The sequence below is a fragment of the Hemiscyllium ocellatum genome, chromosome 46 (genome assembly GCF_020745735.1).
Source record: "Hemiscyllium ocellatum isolate sHemOce1 chromosome 46, sHemOce1.pat.X.cur, whole genome shotgun sequence".
NCBI classification, from domain to species: domain Eukaryota; kingdom Metazoa; phylum Chordata; class Chondrichthyes; order Orectolobiformes; family Hemiscylliidae; genus Hemiscyllium; species Hemiscyllium ocellatum.
In genome coordinates, this window is record NC_083446.1 from 15,891,919 (window position 1) to 15,915,340 (window position 23,422).

General features: G+C 43.7%; 1 long non-coding RNA gene across 1 annotated transcript; it reads left to right on the forward strand.

Moving 5' to 3' along the window:
* Positions 1 to 1,486: 1,486 nt before the first annotated feature.
* Positions 1,487 to 20,996, forward strand: LOC132836255 (uncharacterized). Its single transcript, XR_009647345.1, has 3 exons — positions 1,487 to 1,744; positions 6,365 to 6,476; positions 20,939 to 20,996. It is a non-coding gene; the product is annotated as an uncharacterized LOC132836255 (long non-coding RNA).
* The last annotated feature ends 2,426 nt before the right edge of the window (positions 20,997 to 23,422 follow it).

The window sequence follows — 23,422 nt, forward strand, 5'->3', positions numbered from 1 at the left end:
TCGAGACCAGAGTTGAAAAGTGTGGTGCTGGAAAAGCGCAGCACGCCAGGCAGCATCCGAGGAGCAGGAGAATCTTATGCCCGAAACGTCGATTCTCCTGCTCTTCGGATGCTGCCTGGCCTGCTGCGCTTTTCCAGCACCACACTTTTCAACACTACACGCTCTATCTTCATTCCAAAACTGCAACTCATGCTTTAAATCCTTCTGCACCTCGGAATTCTGCAGTCATTCTCCATTCAAAAGTATTCTGCACTAATTTATTCCTCCTGCCGAAATGCATGACTTCACATTTTCCCACATTATACTCCTATTTACTAAACCTGTCCGCAACTTATGTCCTCATTATAACATTCCCCCCTCCCCATTATAGCTACCATGCCTTCATTCCCCTATTTAAGTGATTTATGTAAATTCTAAAAGGTTGGATAACGTATGGCAAGAGACATAGGGGTAACAAGAATGAGTGGTGTTCCCCATTCCTCTGTACTTAATGGTTGGAAACGAAAAGATTCAATGACTTACATCGGCCAAATTATTTTCTGTGCCTTAACATTCTTTCTAATGTGTTGAAGACTGATTTCTGCGGCCTGTGTTCATAACATAAATCCAGACATCAATGGGATAAATCTGGACTGCTCCCCCAAGGAGGACTACAGCTCCTTTTTCCTCAGGTGCAGTGCCTCAACCGAGACACATCCTCTGAGGCTGCTCTGAACACGATTTCGAATCTCTCCGGAGATTTCCCAGTGACACTGATCTCGGAAGTATTTTTTTACAGACAAACCTTTTACCTTGCACGGTGAAAGGCGAATGACAGTGAGCTACTAGTGAATGGAGTGACTCTGTCGGATCTTGCTGCGATATTTGATTGGAATTGAAGACTTGGAAATGTTTCCCATTTTATGTGCTGCAAAAGGTACGAATACAAAGGCATCCTCCCCTGAGACCAGGACACAGCCTTACACCTCACGACTTTCAAACCCATCTGCTGCTTCAACCCATCAACACCCAACTCGTGTTGGAGCACGAGTTGCCCCAATCCCCGGATTGACGTCCATTCCACCGTTCTGATTGGTTGAATCAACTCGTCCCGCCCCTTCCTCATCATTGGTTGTGTCAAGTTATTAGGCTCGTGGCCAAGGAGCTGAAAAATGCGTATCGCGAGCTGAATGGAATGTGTTTTAGCGCCGCGTGTGATGGTTGTTTAGAAATGTCCGTTAATCTCATGTCTAGGCGGTACGTCAAAGTGAAAGTTAGCGTTTGTTGCAATATTCTGACAAGACGTTTTCATGATTGTCAACGTTAGGTCTTAACCTCCAAATATGTTGTTTCCGGGGCTGCGACTTAAGCTGAAAGCTTTTCCTGGTCAATAGCCTCCACCTTGATTCAGTGGAGGGGGGGAGGGGTACTGCACAGGAACAGTCAGCGCAGTGATGTCACAGTGAGTAGGCGGGGCCTTCTTTAGCCCCCCCCCCCCCCCCCCCCACTCCATTTGAACCAGTGTCTCCATCTGGGCCTCTGCTGCTTGTTTCCCGGTGGGAGGAAGGAAGGCTTATTGCGGGAAAAAGGCACTGTGACGGGGAGTTGAAACTGGATGGGATAAAAAGCAATCATCCCGCAGATTACAACTCCTGTAACCTTACAGGGCTCTGAGCAGATGGATGTCTGACTGAATTCTCCCTGCACGTGGAGCCGGGGAATGGTCCGTCCCCAGTGTGACTGCACCATTGGGTGGCCAGCTCAGGTGGGTAATTGTATCCCTGTTAGATTAGATTAGATTTACAGTGTGGAAACAGGCCCTCCGGCCCAACAAGCCCACACCGACCCGCCGAAGCGCAACCCACCCATACCCCTACATTCACCCCCTACCTAACACTACGGGCAATTTAGCATAGCCAATTCACCTGACCCGCATATCTTTGGATTGGGGGAGGAAACCCACGCAGACACGGGGAGAACGTGCAAACTCCACACAGTCAGTCGCCTGAGTCGGGAATTGAACCCGGGTCTACAGGCGCTGTGAGGCAGCAGTGCTAACCACTGTGCCACCGTGCCGCCCACATTGTCCTGATATTTCCACACGATCTCCATAGTGTAGGGATTTCTGCTTCTCCAGGCTGGGTGGTCAGATATATTCCAATCCAAAGGACTAAATATCCATGGAGAAAATGAGGACCGCAGATGCTGGAGATCAGAGCTGAAAATGTGTTGCTCGAAAAGCGCAGTAGGTCAGGCAGCATTCAAGGAGCAGGAGAATCGACGTTTTGGGCATGAGAAGAAGGGCTCATACCCGAAACGTCGACTAAATATCCATATTGGTTTTCAACTATGAAGTGTGATTTTCTCACCCCCCCCCCCCCCCCCCCCCCAACCCCGTCTAATTTAAAGCTCTTTCCACAGTCAGTTCACTGGAACACACTTACTCCAGTTGTGTAACTGGTTACAGCCTTTTCTACCGTCTACTGAGAAGATCATATCTATCAGGAACAGCAGTAGGCTATTCAGCCACTCGAGCCTGTTCCGCTATTCTATACAATCATGGTTGAGCTGATATTCCTTGTGTCCACTCTACAACATTTTTTTTCTTGACACCATTGATTTCCCCGAATGATCAACAATCCATCGATCTCAGCCTTGATGGCAAGGAGTTCCAACTCTGGCAGGAAATTCCTCATCATCTCAGTTTTAAATTGGGTCCTTTTTATTCTGAGACTGCCTTTTTGGTCCTCGGCTCTCTCATAACGGGGATATCTTCTCCGCATTTAATCTGTCAAGGCCCTTATGTTTCAATGAAACCATCACATCGCTCTTGTTTTAAACTCCAGTGAGACGTGTCATCCTCACTCAATCTGTGTCACTGGTTCAAACTCTTCCCAGTCAGTGTTAGAACCCTTATTTTCTTTTAAATCGCTTTTGGTTTGACCGTGAGAGCTGAATGATCCCTCTGTACTGTGAATAGCAGCTTGTGTTTAAACAGCGAATAGACAAGTTTTTTTTAGGCTCGGCCTGGAAGTTAATTGCAGGCTGGTTCTTGTATGCGAATGTGCATAGGGAATAAATAGTTAAAAATCTCTCAACACCAGGTTATAGTCCAACAGGTTTAATTGGATGCACACTAGCTTTGGACTATAACCTGGTGTGTGATTTTTTAACTTTGTACACCCCAGTCCAACACCGGCATCTCCAAATCATGAGGGTATAAATAGGCAGGGAAAGAGTTACGTATTGAGTTTTGTGAAACAAAAGGTTCAACTGAGCGTGACTCATCAGATAAGAACGTGTAGTTAACAATGGGGTGCTGGGGAGGGAGAGAGAATGGGACGACATTGTGGCAGTGTGCTTAACCAGACTGCAGCTGTTTGGCGATTCATAAGGTCAGTATCTGGGAAGTGTATGCAAGCATAAGTACAGTTAGTAAGTTTGCAGATTATATCAAAATTGGAGACGTAGTGGACAGCGAAGAAGGTTACCTCAGATTACAACAGGATCTTGACCAGATGAGCCAATGAGCTAAGAAGTGGCAGATCGCGTTTAATTCAAATAAATGTGGGAAAGCACATCTTAGCAGGACTTATACACTTAATGGTAATGACCTGGGAGTGTTGCTGAACAAAGAGAGCTTGGAGTGCAGGTTCATAGCTCCTTGAAAGTGGAGTCGCAAGTTAGTGAAGAAGGTGTTTGGTATGCTTTCCTTTATTGGTCAGAGTATTGAGTACAGGTGTTGAGAGGTCATGTTGCGGCTGTACAGGACATTGGTTAGGCTAAACTTACCTCTGATGACACCGCCATGAGTCCACGTTGCTGAGCCTAATTGGTTATAAGGAGGAATTGAGCTTTAAGGAGAGGCTGAACAGGCTGAGGCTGTTTTGTTTGGAGTGTCGGAGGCTGAGCGGTGACCTTATAGAGGATTACAAAATTATGAGGGGCATGGATAGGGTAAATAGGCAAACTCTTTTCCCTGGGGTTGGGGAGTCCATAACTAGAGGGCATAGGTTTAGGGTGAGAGGGGAAAGATATAAAAGAGACCTATGGGGCAACGTTTTCACACAGTGGTACGTGTATGGAATGAGCTGCCAGAGGAAGTGGTAGAGGCTGGTACAATTGCAACATTTAAGTGGCATTTGGATGGGTAAATGAATAGGAAAGGTTTGGAGGGATGTGGGCCGGGTGCTGGGAGGTGGGACTAGATTGGGTTGGGATATCTGGTCAGCATGGACGGGTTGGACCTAAGGGTCTGTTTCCGTGCTGTACATCTCTAAGTTTCTAAGTGGTGCTAGCAAATGTGGGAGAGAACATGGTCAAACCTACGGAAGGGCTAGAGTGTTTTGAACTGGGGTTTTGGATGGGGAAGAAAAGGGGTTGGCTGATGATGCTACAGCACGAAGAGTTAACGATTCTATGTACCTGTGCTTTTTTAAAAAAAAGAAAGCATCAAGGAAGCTGCTTAAGTAATATCGTCACACTTATTTTTTACTACTTTAAATTTGTCCCTGATCTGGTTGTTTTGTCTTTTGCATGAATTGGGCTGTAAGCAAAGGTTATTGGGTATAAATCATTGTAGTGTTCACTGAGGTGTATGCGCAGTTTGCTTTAGGGAGATGCTTGAACATTCATGTGTAACTGAAATTTTTGAAAATGTCTGCATGCCCATTTTTGTCACTGGGCTGCCTACCAGTTTGAAATACCAGACCAGGGAGTGATGGGAGGTGGGTGTGTTTGCAGATTTAGGGTGTGTTCTTCTCCCTTGTGAAGCCCTAGTCCATTTTTTTTTTCTCTCGCTGCCCCCTTCTTCTCTCACCCTATGTCCCCTCACCTTAGCATTGAGTGGGCCCAGCAGTTCAGACTGAATTAGGCTCAGCAACGTGGACTCATGGCGGTGTCATCAGAGGTCAGTTTGGCTTCCTGGCAGCTTTTGCAGTGACGAGGTGCTCCTAGAGCTGATCTCGTGGTTGCTGCTGTGGAGGTGAGTTTAGGTTCACAGTGGCTTCTGTCAGCGCAGCTTCTAAGAAGCCAGTCTGACTGCAGTACAAGACCCGACTATATCCATGACAGCTGCATCGGTGAGGTGGGCTTACAGTGGACTTATAAAGTGGTAGCCTGCACAGCACAATTAGTGTCATCTGTATTGGTGAGGACTCATAGTGATGAGGTCATCTGTGGAGGCAAGATGTTGCCAAAGAATGTTGAATTCTATTGCGATGGCAAGGCGAAGGGGATTCAAGGCTGGCCACATGACAGAGCACTTCCCAACTGGACACTTTCTTTACTTCATTATTCTGCGTTTATGTTCGATGGTCTGGTTTATTTTACTGCTTTAAGATGGCATGGGAAAGTGACAACACTATATTTTGTAAGAAGATGCATGTGACAATAAATAAATCAAATACACAGAATATGTTTTCCTGAGTAGCAGAGACGAGGACTCTAGGGCACAGTGTCAGAGTGAAGGGCCAATTTCTTATAACTGAAATGAGGAATTTCTTCAGCCAGAGGATGGTTAATTGTCTCCAGAAGACTGGAGGCCAAATCATTGAGTGTATTTAAGACAGGGATAGGTTCTTGATTATTAAGTGATCGAAGATTTTGGGGAGAGGTCAGGAGACTAGGGTTGAGAAACATGTTAGGCATGATTTGATTCTGCTCCAACATTCAATGGGTCGAATGGCCTAATACTGCTCCTAAATCAGTCTGATTTGGCTGATTGAGCTATTCTGTAAGATCGTGGCTGATCTGATTCTGACCTCAACTCCACTTTCCTCCGAATCCCCTGGAACTCCATTCCTGCTGCATTTCTAACCTCAGCTAAAACTTGATTTGTCATCTCCTTTCCCGGGGATTTATAAAGTTTGAAGGTAGCAAGAATTTATTTTCCTGGCTCCTGACATCCTTTCAGCTGCAGACTACAGCAGGAGATTTGAAACCCTTTTTGTGGTGAGTATTTTTGAGCATTCATCTGCAATTTCAGAGCAGTGCTTTGGTTCTGTCATGCTGGTGCTGATGTGACTCCTTTTACTGTGAGTCTGAATCCATGTCCTTCTATTGCTCTGTTTTACCTTTGATTTGATTTATTGTTGTCTTATTCACTTTGTCCTCACCAATCATCTCTCTGCCTTGAATAATAGTTTTATTTGAACCTTTGTTTGGTATTTTATTGTTACTTATGCCGCTTTGAGATTTGAGGTTTCTGTTGCTGCTCATCTCTGGTTATATGCCTTTGTGCAATCATTGGATAATGAGTTGTTCACAGCTAGGTAAAACCTGATCTAATTTCAGAGTCAGCAGTGAATTTCAACAGTTTTGATAAACTTCCAAAGATGTTTACTTATTTCTTATATTCTGTTTCATTTCTCACAACATTTAACAGTTGATAACTGGATAGAAAATCAGAGACCGAGAAGCTTCCAAAATCACTGTCCCTTCTTAACCCTCTTGAACTCTGCAGTCCGTATGGTGAAGCTATTCCAGATTGTTGTTCGGTAAGGAGTTACAGGATTTTCATCCAGTGATGATTTATGCTGAGATCTGTCATGGTTCCAATGTTTAGGATATAAAACATTTATATTTATAGGACTCTGATTCCTGATGAAGGGCTTATGCTCAAAACGTCAAATTCCCTATTCCTGAGATGCTGCCTAACCTGCTGTGCTTTAACCAGCAACACATTTTCAGCTGTGATCTCCAGCATCTGCAGACCTCATTTTTTACTTTATATAAAACATTTAACAGAAGAGTAACATAGAAAATAGGTATGGGAGTAAGGCCTTTTTGATTCTTCTGTTCTGCTATTCAGAATGATCGTGGCTGATCATCCTACTAAGTAGCCTGTTCCCATTTTTGCCTCACTCCCTTTGATCTCTATCCATTTTCTTGAAAGTAGGGTGATAGGAGCAGATGGTATGGGAAAGTAGTTAATTGGGGGAGGGGGAATTACAATGCTATTAGGAAGGAACTGGGGCACCTAAACTGGGAACAGATGTTCTCAGGGAAATGCATGACAAAAATGTGGAGTTTTTTAGGGAGCACTTCTGATAGATTTGTCCCACTGAGGCCAAGAAGGGATGGTAGGGTGAAGGAACCTTGGGTGACCAGGGATGTAGAACATCTAGTCGGAGTCCATAGGGATATACAGCACGGAAAAAGACTTGTCTATGCTGAAAAGATATCCTAATCTGGTCTCATTTGCCAGCACTAGGCCCATATCCCTCTAAACTCTTCTTATTCATATACTTATCCAGATGCCTTTTAAATGCTGTAATTGTACCAGTGTCCACCACTTCCTCTTGTAGCTCATTTCCTTTATGCACCATGGTCTGTGTGGAAAAAGTTGCTTCTTTGGTCCCTTTTATCTTTCTCCTCTCGCCCTAAACCTATGTCCTCTAGTTCTGGACTCCCCCCACCAGAGAAAAGAGGCCTTGGCTATTTATCCTATCCATACCCCTTATGATTTTATAAACCTCTGAGGTCCCCCCTCAGCTTCTGATGCTCCAGGGGGAAAAAAGCCCCAGCCTATTCAACCTCTCCCTATACCTCATTCTACAACCTTGGCAACATCTTGTAAATCTTTTCTGAACCCTTTCAAGTTTCTTAATATCTTTCTTGTAGAAAGGAGATGAGAATTGCACGCAATATTCCAAAAATAGCCTCACTAATATCCTGTACAGTCACAACATGATGCCACAAATCCTGTACTGAATGGTCTGACCCATAAAGGATTCTTCAATATCCTATCTACCTGTGACTCTACTTTCAAAGAACTATGAACCTGCACTCAAAGGTCTTTGTTTAGCAACACTCCCCAGGACTTTACCAATAAAAGTATAAATAGGGGTCTGGACTGTTACAAGGTAGCCAGGAAGGAACTGAGGAGAGCTAGAAGGGTGCATGAAAAAGCTTTAGTGGGGAGGATTAAGGAAAACTCTAAGTCATTCTTTACTTGTGAGGAGCAAGAGAATAGCCAGATTGAGAGTAGGGCCAATCTGGGATAGTGGAGGGCACTTAGGGAGGTCCTTGATGAATAATTTGCTTCAGTATTCACTAGTGAGGTGGATTTTGATGTATATGAGGACAGCATGAAACAAGCTGATATGCTAAAACAGGTTGATGTTAAGGAGGATGTGCTCAAACATTTGAAAAACATAAGGATAGATAAATCCTCTCGGCCAAATGGGATATACCCAAGGTGTCTACAGGAAGTGAGGGAAGAGATTGCTGCGCCTTTTGGCGATGATCTTTGTGTCCTCACTGTCCACTGGAGTAGTGCCAGATGCTTGGAGGGCGGCAAATGTTATTCTGTGCAAGAAAGGGAATAGGGACAATCCAGGGAATTACAGACCAGTCAGTCTTATGTCAATAGTAGGCAAGTTATTGGAGAGAGTGCTGAGAGATTGGTTTAGTTTTCCAAGAAATCATAAATTCTTAGTTTGATTAGAGATAGTCAGCATGGCCTTGTGAGGGGCAGGTCATGCCCCACAAACCTTTAGTGAATTCTTTTGAGGATGTGACAAAACACATTCATGAAGGTAGTTGTGGATGTGGATTTTAGCAAGGCATTCGATAGTCTTTCATGGTAGGCTCATTCAGAAAGTAAGGAGGCATAGGATAGATGGGAATTTGGCTGTCTGGATGCAGAATTAGCTGGCCCATAGAAGATACAGGGTGGTGCTAGTTGGAAAGTATTCAGCTTGCAGGTTGGTGACCAGTGGTGTTCCACAGGGATCTGTTTTGGGACTTCTGCTCTTTGTGATTTTTATTTTCCTCATCCAAATCATTTATATGTAAGTGGAAGGGTGGATTAGTAAGTTTGTGTCATCAACAAAGTTTGGTGGATAGAGGTGGAGGGCTGTTGTAGGTTGCAATGGGACATTGACAGGATGCAGAACTAGGCTAAGAAGTGGTAGATGGAGTTCAAACTGGGAAAGAGTGAAGTGATTCTGTTTGCAAGATCAAATTTGAATACAGGGTAAGGATTCTTGGCAATGTGGAGGAACAGTGGGATGTTGGGGTCCATGTCCATAGATCCCTCAAAGTTGCCATCCAAAGTGATTGGGTTTTTAAGAAGGTTTATGGTGTGTTGACTTCAATGAGCAAGGGTATTGAGTTTAAAAGCTGTGAGGTTATGTTGCAGCTCTATAGAGCCCTGGTTAGATCACACTTGGAATATTCTGTTCAGTTCTGATCGCCTCACTATAGGAAGGATGTGGAACCTTATAGAGGATGCAGAAGAGATTTACCAGGATGCTGCCTGGACTGTAGGGCGTGTCTTATGAAAGATTTGAGGGAGCAAAGCCTGTTCTCATTGGAGCAAAAAAGGATGAGAGGTGACTTGATAGAGGTGTACAAGATAATGAGAAGCATAGATAGAATGAACAGTCGGACATTTTACCTGGACAGAAATGGCTATTGCAAGGGGGCATAATTTGATTCGAGGAAGGTTTAGGGGAGATGTTAGAGGTTGGTTCGTTACACAGAGTGGATGTATGGAATGCAGTGCCAGCAGTGGGAGTACAGTCAGATACATTAGAGACATTTAAGCAACTCTTGATTGGCACATTGAGGGAGTGCAGCGTAGGTTCACAAGGTCAATTCCTGGAATGGCGGGACTACCTTACGCTGAAAGACTGGAGCGACTGGGCTTGTGTACCCTTGAGTTTAGAAGACTGAGAAGGGATCTGATTGAGACATATAAGATTATTAAAGGATTGGACACTCTGGAGGCAGGAAACATGTTTCCGCTGATGGGTGAGTGCCGAACCAGAGGACACAGCTTAAAAATACGGGGTAGACCATTTAGGACAGAGATGAGGAGAAACATCTTCATCCAGATGGTGGTGGCTGTGTGGAATGCTCTGCCCCAGAGGGCATTGGAGGCCCAGTCTCTGGGTTCATTTAAGAAAGAGTTGGATACAGCTCTCAAGAATAATGGAATCAAGGGTTATGGAGATAAGGCAGGAACAGGATACTGATTGGAGATTACAGGTGCTGGCATTTGTTAGCTTTTAATTCCATGTTTCTTTCTTTCCCCCCCCCCCCCCCAACACCATTTCTCTGAAAACTGATTTCTTTCAGTTCCTCCATTTGTGTTACCGAGCATTTTAGGAATATTTTGTCATCCTTTGAAAGAACTAAAATATGTGGTCAATTGTTCTGCATCTCATTATTTCACATTGTAAGGAACCTGTATTAATTTTCACTAACTTTTTTTATGTACCGTTTTTAGGAGCCCTTGCAATTAATCTATTCCCTGTAAGTTCATTCTCAGACTTTTTTTTTCCCCTCTTAATCAATGCCTTAGTCCTCTTGCTGAAACCTGAACTTTGTCTTCAAGTCTGCTGCTCTTTTTAACCAATTTGTATGCCCCATCCTTGGATCCAGTACTATCCCTAATATCCCTTATTAGCCATGGCAGGGTCACATTTCCCATTTCATTTTGTCAGGCAGTAGCATTTCCTCTGAGTGCTCTTTAAAAGTTTGTGATTCCAATTTATTGTAGCCTATTTATATTTCATACCATTGTAATTTCCTCTGTTTAGATTTTGGCCCCTAGTCTCAGAATCAACTGTCACACTCCATCTTAATGAAGCATTCCATCACTTTTTTTTTCCACAAGGTGCCTCACACAGCCAGATGACCAATTATTCCTTTCTCATTACTTAGGATCATAGGACTGCTCTCTCATTAGAGAGATGAGTAATGGTGCTTTAACTTGAGGGTCACCATGCCTCAGGCAAGGGACAAGGTTCAGAACATGGGACTTTGGTGGTGACCTCAGCTGGTACAGAAATTGAGCATGTGTTGTTGGTGTCACTCTGCATCAAACCAGCGTCCAGCCGACTGAGCTAAGCCATTTGGATCCTCAACGTATTGATCCAAATAAATCTACACACTCCAGGAATTTCTCCTGTATTGTATTTTTATGCTTTGATTTGCTCAATCTAGACACAGATTGGAGTCACCCATAAGACCACCGGATAGTCATTGAAGTGTACAGCACAGAAACAGACCTTTTCAGTCCAACTCATCCATGCTGATCAGATGTCCTAAATAAATCTAGTCCTATTGGCCAGCATTTGACCTATATCTCTGTAAACTCTCTTATACCCATCCAGATGCTTTTTAAAATGTAATTGTACAAGCCTCAATTTTCTCTGGCAACTCACTTCATACACAGAGCTGCATGACAAAGTTGCCTCTTAGGTCCTTTTCTAAATTCTACCCCTCTCACCTTAAATCTATGCCCTCTAGTTTTGGACTTGCCCACCCCAGGGAAAAGACCCTGTCTATTTACCCTATCCATGCCACTCGTGACTTTATGAACCTCTATAAGGTCACCCCTCAGCCTCTGACGCTCCAGAGAAAATAGTCCCATTCTATTCAGCCTCTCCAAATAGCTCAAACTCTTCAACCCTAGCAACATCCTTGTAAATCTTTTCTGGAACCCTTTCAAGAATTGAGCATCCTTCCTGTGGCAGGGAGACCAGAATTACATGCAATATTCCAGAAGTAGCCTAACAGAGCTGCAACATGACTTTTAACTTCTATACTCAATACACTGAACAATAAGTGCAAGCATACCAAACTTCATTTCACTACCCAACCTATCTGTGACTCCATTTTCAAGGAACTAAGAACCTGCAGTCCAAGGTCTCTTGTTCAGCAACACTCCACAGAATGTGACAATTAAGTGTATAAGTCCTGCCCTGATCTGCCTTGCCAAAATGCAACACCTCACACTTATCTAAGTTAAACCCCGTCAACCGTGCATTGGCTCATCTGATCAAAATCCCGTTGTAATCTGAGGTAACCTTTTTTGCTGTCTACTACACCTCCAATTTTGGTGTCATCTTCAACTTACTAACCATACCATCTACGTTCACATCCAAGTCACTTGTATAAATGATGAGAAGCTGTGGACCCAGCACTGATGCTTGTGGCGTACCAATAGTCACAGACTTCCAGTCTGAAAGGCAACCCTCCACCACCACCCTCTGTCTTCTACCTTTGAGTCAGCTCTATGTCCAAATGGCTAGTTCTCTCTGTATTTCATGTGATTTAACCTTGCTAACAAGTCTACAACGAGGAACCTTGTCAAATGCCTAACTGAAGTCCATATGGATTGTGCACTGCTCTGCCCTCATTAATCCTCTTCGTTACTTCCTTTAAAAAAAAACTCAATTAAATTTGAGATGTGATTTCCCATGCACAAAGCCTTGCTAACTATCCCTAACCAATCCTTGCCTTTCCAAACGTGGTACATCCTGTCCCTCGAGATTCTTCCAACTTGCCTACCACTGATATCAGACTCACCGGTCTATAGTTCCCTGGTTTGTCCTTCTACCATTCTTAAACAGTGGCACCATGTTAGCCAACATCCAGTCTTCCAGCACTTCACCTGTGACTATCAATGATACAAATATCTCAGCCAGGGGCCCAGCAATCACATCCCTAGCTTCCCACAGATTGGGGGTACACCTGATTCCAGGGGATATATCCATTACTGTGTTTTACGATGTCCAGCATCGCCTCTAATATGAAAGTTTTTCAGGATGTTGCTATTTCCTTCTCCATGTTTATCTTCCATGTCCTCCTCCACAGTAAACACTGATGCAAAATACTTGTTTAGTATCTCCCCCAAGACTGTCTTGCTGATCTTTCAGGTGTCCTATTTTCTCTCAAGTTAGCCTTTTTGTCCTTCATTTATTTGTAGAATTTTTTTTTGGATTCTCCTTAACCCTATTTACCAAAGCTATGTCATGTTCCCTTTTTGCCCTCCTGACTTCCCATTTAAGAATACTGCCACTCCCTTTGTACTCTTTGAGGGAATCACCTGATCTCTGCTGTCTATACCTGATATATGCTTCTTTCTTAGTATTGACTAAAACTTCAAATTCCCTCATCATCCAGTCTTGCCCTTTAGCCTAACAGGAACATACTGTCTCTGGACTCTCATTTTCGAATGCTTGCCATTTTTCTAGCTGTCCCTTCACCTGTGAATATCTGCCCTCAATCAACTTGTGAAAGGTGTCATCTCATACTGTCACACTTGGCCTTCCTCCAGTTTAGAACTTTAACCTTTAGATCCAGTCTATCCTTTTCCACCACTGCTTTAAAAGTAACAGAATTATGGTAACTGGCCCCAAAGTGTTCACCCTTGCCTGCCTTGTCATCTTATTTCCTAAGGATAGATCAATACACTAGTATTTATATCTATATAGTGAATCAGAAAAGTTTCTTATACACACTTAACAAATTCCTCTCTATCTGATCTTTTAACATTTTGGCAGTCCCAATCAATGTTCGGAAAGTTAAAATCCCCTACCATAACCACCTTATTCTTACAGATAACAGATCTCCGAAGAAACTTCTCCATTTCCTGCTGACTATTGGGCAGTATACAGAACAAGGAGAAAGTGAGGACCATCTGCATCTACCCATGATCCGCCTTTCCACCTACCTTCACCCCCAACTCCATTATTTATCTCTCAGCCACCTTGCCTTTTCACATTCCTGATGAAGGGCTTATACCTGACACATTGACTCTCCTGCTTCTTGGATGTTGCCTGACCTGTTGTGCTTTTCCAGTGCCAGTCGGCCCATTGAGCCTGCTCCATCATTTGATTATAGATGATGTTTCTTGACCTCATTGTCCTGTCTTCTACTTGCTAATGGAACTATTGATCCCCTTACCAATCAAGTCCTAACTATCTCTATCTTGAACACACTCAATGACTTGGTATCCACAGCCATCTAAAGCAGTGAGTTCCATGGAATCACCACCCTGTGGCTGAAGACACTCTTCCTCGTTTCACTTCTGATAGGCATCTCTTCACATTCAGATTGTGCACTTGGGTTCTAGTCTCTATGGAGATAGGCCCTTTTGGACCAAACTGTTCCATGCTGACCAAAATGTCCATCCACGTTAACCCCATTTCCCTGCACTTGGCCCATGTCTTTCTATCCACATACCTATCCAAATGCCTTTTAAATGGTGTTGGTATACCTGCCTCAACCACTTCTGGCATAAATAAAATGGCCCCTCTTTCCCTTATCTTCAATTGATGCCCTCTAGTCCTCAATTCCTCAACCCTGGGAAAGAAGATGGAGTGCATTCACCCTATTCATGCCTCTCATGATCTCATACACTTCTATAAGATCCCCCTCAGTCTCCATGCTCTAAAGAAAAATCCTAACCTGTCCAACCTCTCCCATAACTCAGACGGTCGAGTCCTTGCAACATCCTTGTATTTTTTTTATTTATTCTTTCCAGTTTGATGACATCCTTCCTATAACAAGGTGACCAAACTGAACACAATGCTCCAAGTGTGGCCTCAGTGTCCCGTACAACTGTAACATAAGTTCCCAACTTTTATACTCCGTGCTCTGACTGATGGACAGTGTGCCAAAAGCTGCCTTCACTGCTCTGTCGACCTGTGACTCCACTTTCAGAGAACTATGCACCTGAACCCCAAGGTCCCTTGTTCCAATACACTTGTTTAAGGCCCTACCATTCACCATGAATCTGCTACCTTGATTTGAATTTTCAAAATGCAAGACCTCACATGTATCTATATTAAACTCCATTTGCCATTTCTTGGCCCAGTTCCCCAGCTGATCAAGGTCCTACTGCAATTTCTGAACCTTCTTCACTGTCCACAATAGTGCATATTTTATTGTCATCTGCAAATGTACTAATCATGCCTTGTACATTCTCATCCAAATCATTGATATCGATAACAAACAGCAATGGGCCCAGTACCGGCCCCTGAGGCACTCCACTAGTCAAAGGCATCCAGTCTGACAAGCATCCTTCCAGTATTAACCTTTGCTTCTTATCATCAAGTCACTTGTGTATCCAATTTGCCAGCTTCCCCTGGATTTCATGCGATTGAACTTTCCAGACCAGTCTACCATGTGGAACCTTGTCAAAGGCCTTACTGAAATCCATATACACTACCTTACTGCCCTGCCCTCGTCAACCTTCCTGGTCTCCTCATTAAAAACTTTACCAAATTTGTGAGGCATGATTCCTCATGCACAAAGCCATGCTGTCTCCTCCTAATCAAATGCTGTCTTTCCAAATGTCTTATCCCACAGAATCTTCTCAAGTAAATTTACTTATCATAAATGTTACGCTTACTGGTCTATAGTTCCCAGGTTTTTCTTTGCAGCACTATTTGAATAAGAACACAATATTCACTCCCCTCCAGTTTTCTGGGAACCTTACCTGTGACTAACAATGATGCAAAAATATCACAATTTCTTCTCCAGCGCCTTGCAGTGTTCTTTGGATATATTTGGTCAGGACCAGGAGATTTATTTCCCCTTCACACATTCTAATACATTCAACACCACCTCTACTGTGTTATGGACTGTCCCCCAAGGTATCACCACTAACTTCCTCAAGCCTTTGTCTTTCTCTATGGTAAACACAGGAGAAAATATTCATGGAGAATCTCAGCCCCTCCGCGTGGTTTGACACATCCATTTCCACTTTGGTCCTTGAGGGGTACTATTTTCTCTGTAGTTATTCTTTTTCCTTTGACATAGTTACAGAACCACTTTGGATCCACCCTAATCCAAGCCAAGGCTATCTCGTGCCAACTTTTCGCTGTCCTGATTTCCTCCTTCAGTAAGCTCCTGTATCACCTATATACCTCCAGGGATTCCCTTGATCTCAGCTACCTGTAGCTGAGCCATATCTTATTTTTTCTGGTCAAAGCCTCAATATCTCTTGTCATCCAGGGATCCCTATTCCTGCCAACGTTGCTCTTCATCCTCACAGGAACATATACACCTTGAACTCTAGCTATCTCATTTTAAAGGCCTTCCACTTGCCGGAGGTCCCATTTGCCTGCAAACAAATCATCCCCTGCAAGTTCCTGTCTAATTCCATTGAAAGTCACTTTACCCCAAGTTAGGACTTGAACGTTAGACCAGTTTTGTCCCTGTGCATAACTTCTATAAAATTAATAGAACTATGGGCATGAGTCCTAATATCTTTCCCCACTGATACCTCCATCACTTGTCCTGCCCTACTTCCCAAGAGTAGGTAGCGTTTTGCCCCTTCCCGAGTAGGACCCTCTATATACTGCTTGAGGAAACTTTGCTGAACGCACTTAACAAATTCCACCCCATCTAAGCCCTTAACGCTATGGCTGTTTCAGTCTGTGATAGAAAAATAAAATCCTCTGCTCTGACAACTCTATATTGCTCCTGCAAGTCTCCCCAGTCTTCCTATATATTTATTCTTCTAATGTTTGTTGAAATTTGGGGGCTTATGGTACAACACTAAAGTCACCGTCCCCTTAGCTTCATCCACAAAGCCTCAATTGGATGATCCCTAGTTATTTAATCTAATGACTGCTATTATACTTGCCTTAATCAAAAATACACCCCCCCCCCCCCCCCCCCAAGCTGCCGCTCCTCTCCCGCCCATAGCCATGCTTCTGTAATGGCTATAATATCCCAGTCCCACATACCTATCCACTTTGAGATCATCGATCTTGCCTGTCAGCTGCCTTGCATTGAATTAGATGAGATTTAATTTTGCACCCTGTTGTGTTCCAGCCTGACGTGTTCTTCAACTGATTATTTCTAATTACTGTATCTCCTTTCAGCCTCACACTTGCCTCCCTGCTGTTAAGGATGCGCCCCCGCCAATCTAGTTTAAATCTTCCCTCGCAGTACTAGCAAACCTGGCCACCAAGATATTGGTCCCCCTCCAGTTCAGGTGCAACCTATCCCTCTTGAGCAGGTCATCTCTGTCCCAGAGAAAATGTGATCTAAAAATCTGAATCCCTGCACCAATTACTGAGCCACACCTTCATCTGCCATATACTCATGTTCTTACCCTCACTATCACGTGGAACTGGAAGGAATCCAGAGATTATCACCTATTAAAGCTTGGAAATAAGTTTAAAAACCAAGCTCTCTGTAAGCACACTGCAGGACATAATCTCTATTTCTACTTATGTCATTAGTGCATGTTTAGCACTACTTGTCAACAGGCCCATGACAATCTGCTCTGCAGTGTAGGTGACAACTTCCAGGCTGTAATGTATGTGTCAGGATGATGCCTCTCTCTCTCTCTCTCTCTCTCTCTCCTGCCCACCCTCTGCTGTTGAAACATCTTCTCCACCTCCATTCTATCCAGGCCTCTGTGTTCTTTAAATTTCGATCATATCCTCCTGTTACTTCTAAACTCCGTTGGACCCAAGACTGGAGTCCTCAACTGTTCCTAGTATGACAAGGCCTTAATCACTGGGATCATTCTTGTCAACCTTCTATGAACCCCCTCCAAAGCCAGCACAACTTCCTTAGATATGGGGCCTAAAACTGCTCACAATATTCCAATTGTGGTCTGACTAGAGCAGATATAGCCTCAGCTGTACGTCTCTGCTTTTGTATTCTAAGATCCTTTTGAAATAAATGTTAAAATGGCATTTGCCTTCTGAACTGCCAGACATGATAGTCTTCCAGTGGGCTGCCAAGAGAATGTGGAAGCTGAACGTGAAATTGATGCCCCAGAAACATTATGGAAACCCCTCTTTGACTCTCAAGCAGACTGGAGGGAAACAGTCAAGAGGAACATCAAGGTTTTTCATCCTCAAATATGTTCAGAAGGTGAGAGAGATGGGGCAAAACTGTTCAAACTCCAGAAATGCATGCAGAACCTATTGCTGCTGCAGACAATGGGGATTGATGTCACTGGGGATCTCCATAAGGTGAAGACATTGATGGGGTCACTTATGGAATATATGGTGCAATTCTGGGCTCCCTCCTGTGGAAAGATGTTGTGACCCTTGAAAGGGTCAGAAAAGATTTACAAGGATATTGCCAGGATTGGAGGGTTTGAGCTATAAAGATAGGCTGGGGCTGTTTTCTCTGGAGCATTGGAAGCTTAGACCTTAGAGATGTTTATAAAATAATGAGCATGAAAAGGATAAACAGACAAAGTCTTTTCCCTGGGAAGCCAAGAACTAGAGGGTTTAGAGTGATGGGAGGAGGGAGTGAGGAAGATTTAAAAAGGGACCTAAGAGGCAACTACTTCACGCAGGGGGTAGTACGTGTATGGAATGAGCTGTCAGAGGAAGTGGTGGAGGGTAGTACAATTAGAGCATCTAAAAGGCATCTGGATGGATTTATGACTAGGAAAGGTTTAGAGGAATATCAGCCAAATGCTGGCAAATGGAACTACATCAGGTTAGGATATGTAGTTGGCATGGATGAGTTGGACCAAAGGGTCTGTTTCCATTCTGTACATATCTATGATTCCATGACGCCCCTTATTAACCTTATGAACACCAAGTCCCTTGTGCTTAATTCTGAAGCCTCACCATTCAGAGAATAGTCTACACCTCCACTCTTCTGACCAAGGTGCATAATCTCTCTTTCCCACATCGTATTCCATCTGTCTCTTTGCCCACTCACTAGCCTGTCCCAAGTCATCCCCCAGCCTCCCCGCTTCCTCAATACTACCTGTCCCTCCACCTACCTTTTCTCAACTGCAAGCTTAGCAACCATGTCCTCAGTTCCTTCATCAAAATTGTTAGTGATTAACATGAATAATTGCAGACCCAACACTGACTCCTGCAGAACTTCGAGTACCAGTTACCATCCTGAAAAAGACATCTTTATCCCTACTTGCTACCCTCTGTCAGTCAGCTTGTCCTCCATCCAGTACATTGCCACTAACACCATTGCCTCCTGTTCTGCACTTCATCAAATGCCTTCTGGAAATTCAAATAGAACACATCCAGTGGCTCTCCTTTTGAAGAGGTAACCACCAAGTTAGACAAAGAATTCTAATATTTTCTGGTGTAACATGCTGATTCTGCCCTGTTTTACCATGCACGTACTCTGCATCAAACTGTGCATAGACCATCAGCGTACAAACACCAAGTGTTCCCACTTACTGAGGTTGTACCTATCCCTGGCAATATGAAGGAAAGGTCGAGCCTCCAAATAGTTGGATTGTCCCCATATCACATGTCCCTTGTAATTAGTGCAGGGGAAACCCCTTTGACTAGTCCATCAGGAAGTGGTTTGCACGTGCACCTTTTCAGGAAAAGGAGGATTGATCTTGTCAGGAAGTTCCCTGAACACAGTCATTTCTGGTGATGAGACATTCAGCCAAAACTTTCCAACAAGCACCAAGATGTTGCCTGGCTGGTAGTCCATGAATGCACAGATTCTGCACCACAACATGATGCCATTAAAATGACTGCATGCAGGGTGAGACTGTCTCACACCACCTGCTGGAATGTGCCTTTGCAAAGGAAGTCCGGAAGAAGATGCAGTGGTTTATGTCAAGGTTTGTCCTGAGCAGCTCTGACGCAGGACTCTGTGCTCTACAGTCTGTTCCCTGGGATGCACACTGAGGCAAACATGTGCCTGAAGAACCATCAACTCAGTGAATGAATCTCTTTGGTCAGCCTGAAACTTGTTGGTCTTCCAGATGAAAGAGTTAAGCTTAACCAAGTGTTACAGATTGGCACACTCCAAGGTCCCAAACTACTACTGAGGGATGCAGTAAAGTTCAGGCAGTTGCTGCCAAGGCACAGTGAGGAACTACTGTCTGAGGCCTTTCTGCCAAAGGACAATAGGGGTCAGTTCTCTTATTGGACCCTCCTGATGCCTCAGATGTAAATAGGTCCCAGTACTCAGCTTAATCAGAAATGCATTTGGGTTAATTGGAATTGTTGAGCAAGTTAAACCCCAATGTTTCTCTTTGCACACAAAAAATGTATCAATCTGAATTGCTTTAGTAACTGTATGTACACAAAGATTTCCTTTGGCAAAACAAATTCTGAATAGTTCTAATCTAACTTGCATCAAATTTTATAACTGGGACATGAGCAAGGCTAAAGAAGCTAGCATTCACTGCTGTGACCATTCTCCCACAGTATTGCTCAGTGAGGAGTTGCAGGATTGTCAGGCGGCAGCTATAAAGAAACAGCAAGATGTTTCCACAAGAGGACATTGTATGCGTGGGAGGAGGAAGTTTATAGGTGATGATTCCCCATACATACTGCTTTTGACCTTTCTTTTTGAAGGAATGATTTGTCACAGTTATTCCTGTGATGTAGATGGAGGAAACAGTTTCCTTAAGTATCCCAGGTCAGTGTTGGATTGGGATGGACAATGTTTTAAAAAAAACACCAGCAGCACTCCAAAAGCTAGTGCTTCCAAACCAACCTGTAGGACTATAATCTGGTGTTGTGATTTTTAAAAAAAATTTCAGCTTTCTCACTTTATTGAGGGCTGAGTCTTAGATTTTACAGAATCTCTACAGCATGGAAACAGGCTCTTTGGCCCTACAAGTCCACATCAACCCTTAGTATCCCACCCAAACCCATTCTGCATTACTCTACATTTGCCCCTAATCTATACCCTGATTAGGGGTGAACACTACACTGTAGGCAACTTAGCATAGCCAATTCAACTAAACTGCACATCTTTGGATTGTGGGAGGAAACTGGAGTACCTGGAGGAGAATACGTGCAAACTCCACACAGTCACCCGAGGCTGGAATTGAACCTGGGTCCCAGGTGCTGTGAGGCTGCATTACTAAACACCTGAGCAACTGGGTCCCTGTCCCTGAAGGACATTCATGAACTGGTTGGGTTTTTATGACAGCTGAAAATGTTGCTGGAAAAGTGCAGCAGGTCAGAAATCCTGAAGAAGGGTCATGCCCGAAATGTCGATTCTCCTGCTCCTTGGATGCTGCCTGACCTGCTGCACTTTTCCAGCAACACATTTTCAGCTCTGATCTCCAGCAGCTGCAGTCCTCACTTTCTCCTAGGGGTTTTTATGACAATCCAGTAACTTTTCATGGTCACGATTTGAGTATTTTTCTCCATTTCACAACCTGCTTTTACTGTCTTAAACAGTTCTCTCTTTCTTATTACTCATCTTTTCCTGATTTAAATTTGTTTTACAGAGAATCACGGAGGCACATTCACGAGCAAGAATTCCAAACAAACATCCCATCAAGGTCTGAATGTGAAAACCATTGGATATTCAGTGTTTTTTTTGGGGGGGGGGGGGGGGGTGGAAGATTTCAAACATCAGTGTGACTGGAAATGGACCAAGACACATCCACAGTGAGTTCTGATGAACTGTCTGTGGCCAGGTCTTGAACCAGTTCCACAGACTGAATAATATCACACTGTGGAGAGAGACTGTATCCCTGTCTTGTGTATGAGTGAGGAGTCAGGTGCTCAAATGGAAGGACATGAGGATACCTGCGCTACAGTGAAACCATGGAAGTGTGGGGACTGTGGGAAGAGATTTAAACACCCATACCTCTTGGAAACTCATCAACGCAGTCACATGGGGGAGAGGCCATACACCTGCTCTGTTTGTGGGAAAGGATTCACCCGGTCATCTGACTTTCTGAAACATGAACGGACTCACACTGGAGAGAGGCTGTTCATCTGCCCTGAATGTGGGAAAGGCTTCAGGGACTCCTCCAGCCTGCAAAAACACAAGCAAATTCATACTGGGGAGAGGCCGTACATCTGCTCAGAGTGTGGGAAAGGATTCATTCGATCAGCCCACCTGCTGACACACCAGCGAGTTCACACTGGAGAGAGGCCATTCCCATGCTCAGTGTGGCAAAGCATTCTCTCAGCTATCCAACCTCAGGACACACCAACTGGTTCACACTGATGAGAGACCTTTCAAATGTTTGCACTGTGAGAAAAGCTTTAAACGCACATGTGACTTGCTGATACACCAACAGATTCACACTGGGGAGAGGCCATTCCCGTGCTCTGTTTGTGGGAAACGATTTATTCATTCAAAAAGCCTTCTGAGACACCAGCGAATACATACTAGTGAGAAGTTATGACCTGTAGGAAAGGATTTACTTTGTCATCCCACCTGCTGAGACACTAACGTTCACAAATGACTGCAGGGCAGGTCTCTGTTGTTGTTGTTGCTGTTCTTTAATTAAACTTTTCCTCACCTCACCTCTGCATGTCTTTCCCAAAACCTTTTAACTGCACCTCCCTAATCTTTGGATCATCATGATGTGGAGGTGCTGGTGTTGGACTGGTCTGGACAAAGGCAGAAGTTGCACAACATCAGGTTATAGTCTTAACAGGTTTATTTGAAATCCCAAGCTTTATCACTTCACATGACAAAGGAGCACTGTGGTTTCAAATAAACCTATTGGACAATAACCTGGTGTCATGTGACTTCTGACTGAGGCCATCACAATATGGAACCAATATTTTATTCCTGTACCTGTAAACTTGTACACTTTGAAGCATGGTATCAGACCGGGCTTGTAGTTGTGAGCGAAAGAGATTTTTTTTTATAAAAAGAGGCCAGCAAATTTTCCTTGCTTTTCTCCCTGATATCTCCATTTTGAAGTTCAAGCTTCCATATGTTTTGCTCGCTGCTTCTTAAGTCCCACCTGCTCTGGAGTGGTTTAAAACAGATTGTGCGTGTTTTTTTAATTCTTCAGTTGATGATTGAAACATGTCCATTGGTCTGTTTCTGCTGAAAGTATTGCCAAAATTAAAGGAAGTACCATTCTGGATGGCAGTGAAACAAATCCACTTTGTGTTAAGTGCACTGTAACAAGTCTTGATCACCCAGTTCTCTGGGGTGGGGTGGGAATAATCCCCAGTTGGTGGCGTTGCCATCATCATTTACACCCATTGATGCTGTCACTTATGCAATCAATCCAACACAGTGGACTGTTTCTCTATGCTGGAATGCTATATTTCAGGCTGTCTAATCCAGTCCAAACTTTTTCCATTGTCAATGGACTGGAACGTTCAGTTGATTGAGTGTTTCTCAATACTTTCCATTGAGGTTCATCTGAGATCTCTTCCCATTGACAAGCAGTTGTCCTTTCTCATTTAAATGCCAATACAATGAAGGTTGTGACAAGTGGCTGTTTGATTTTGACATGATTGGATTGGTTTCCTGTCTGCCAATCCTAACCTGATGGTATCCCTGCAAATGAAGGATCGGAATTTGGAAAACCAAATTCAATCTTCCTTTAACTATCTTGCTCCCTGTCTCAGTGGTGGACTATGTGATGGATTATAATAGTGCTTAACCAATGCCCTGGAGACATGATTGATTGATCAATATGTCAGGATTGATCCATCCACGTGGAGGGCCAAAAAGCAGATGCAGTGGAACAGTGAAATGTGGTGCATGTGATGTGACAGGGGAAGCCAGCAGAGGGTGACACGATCATTTTAAACTGCAAATGGCCAGAGAGAGAGAGGAAGAGAGACAGACACTCTGACTTTGAATTGATTAATTAAAATATGATGAATTAAAGCATGTCCCATTGCAGGCAGAGCTGGGTGTGCACACATATCGATGCACAGGCACAAAACCAGATTCATATACACAGACACATTCAAACATCTCCCTGTTGCAGATTTGGTCACATCAA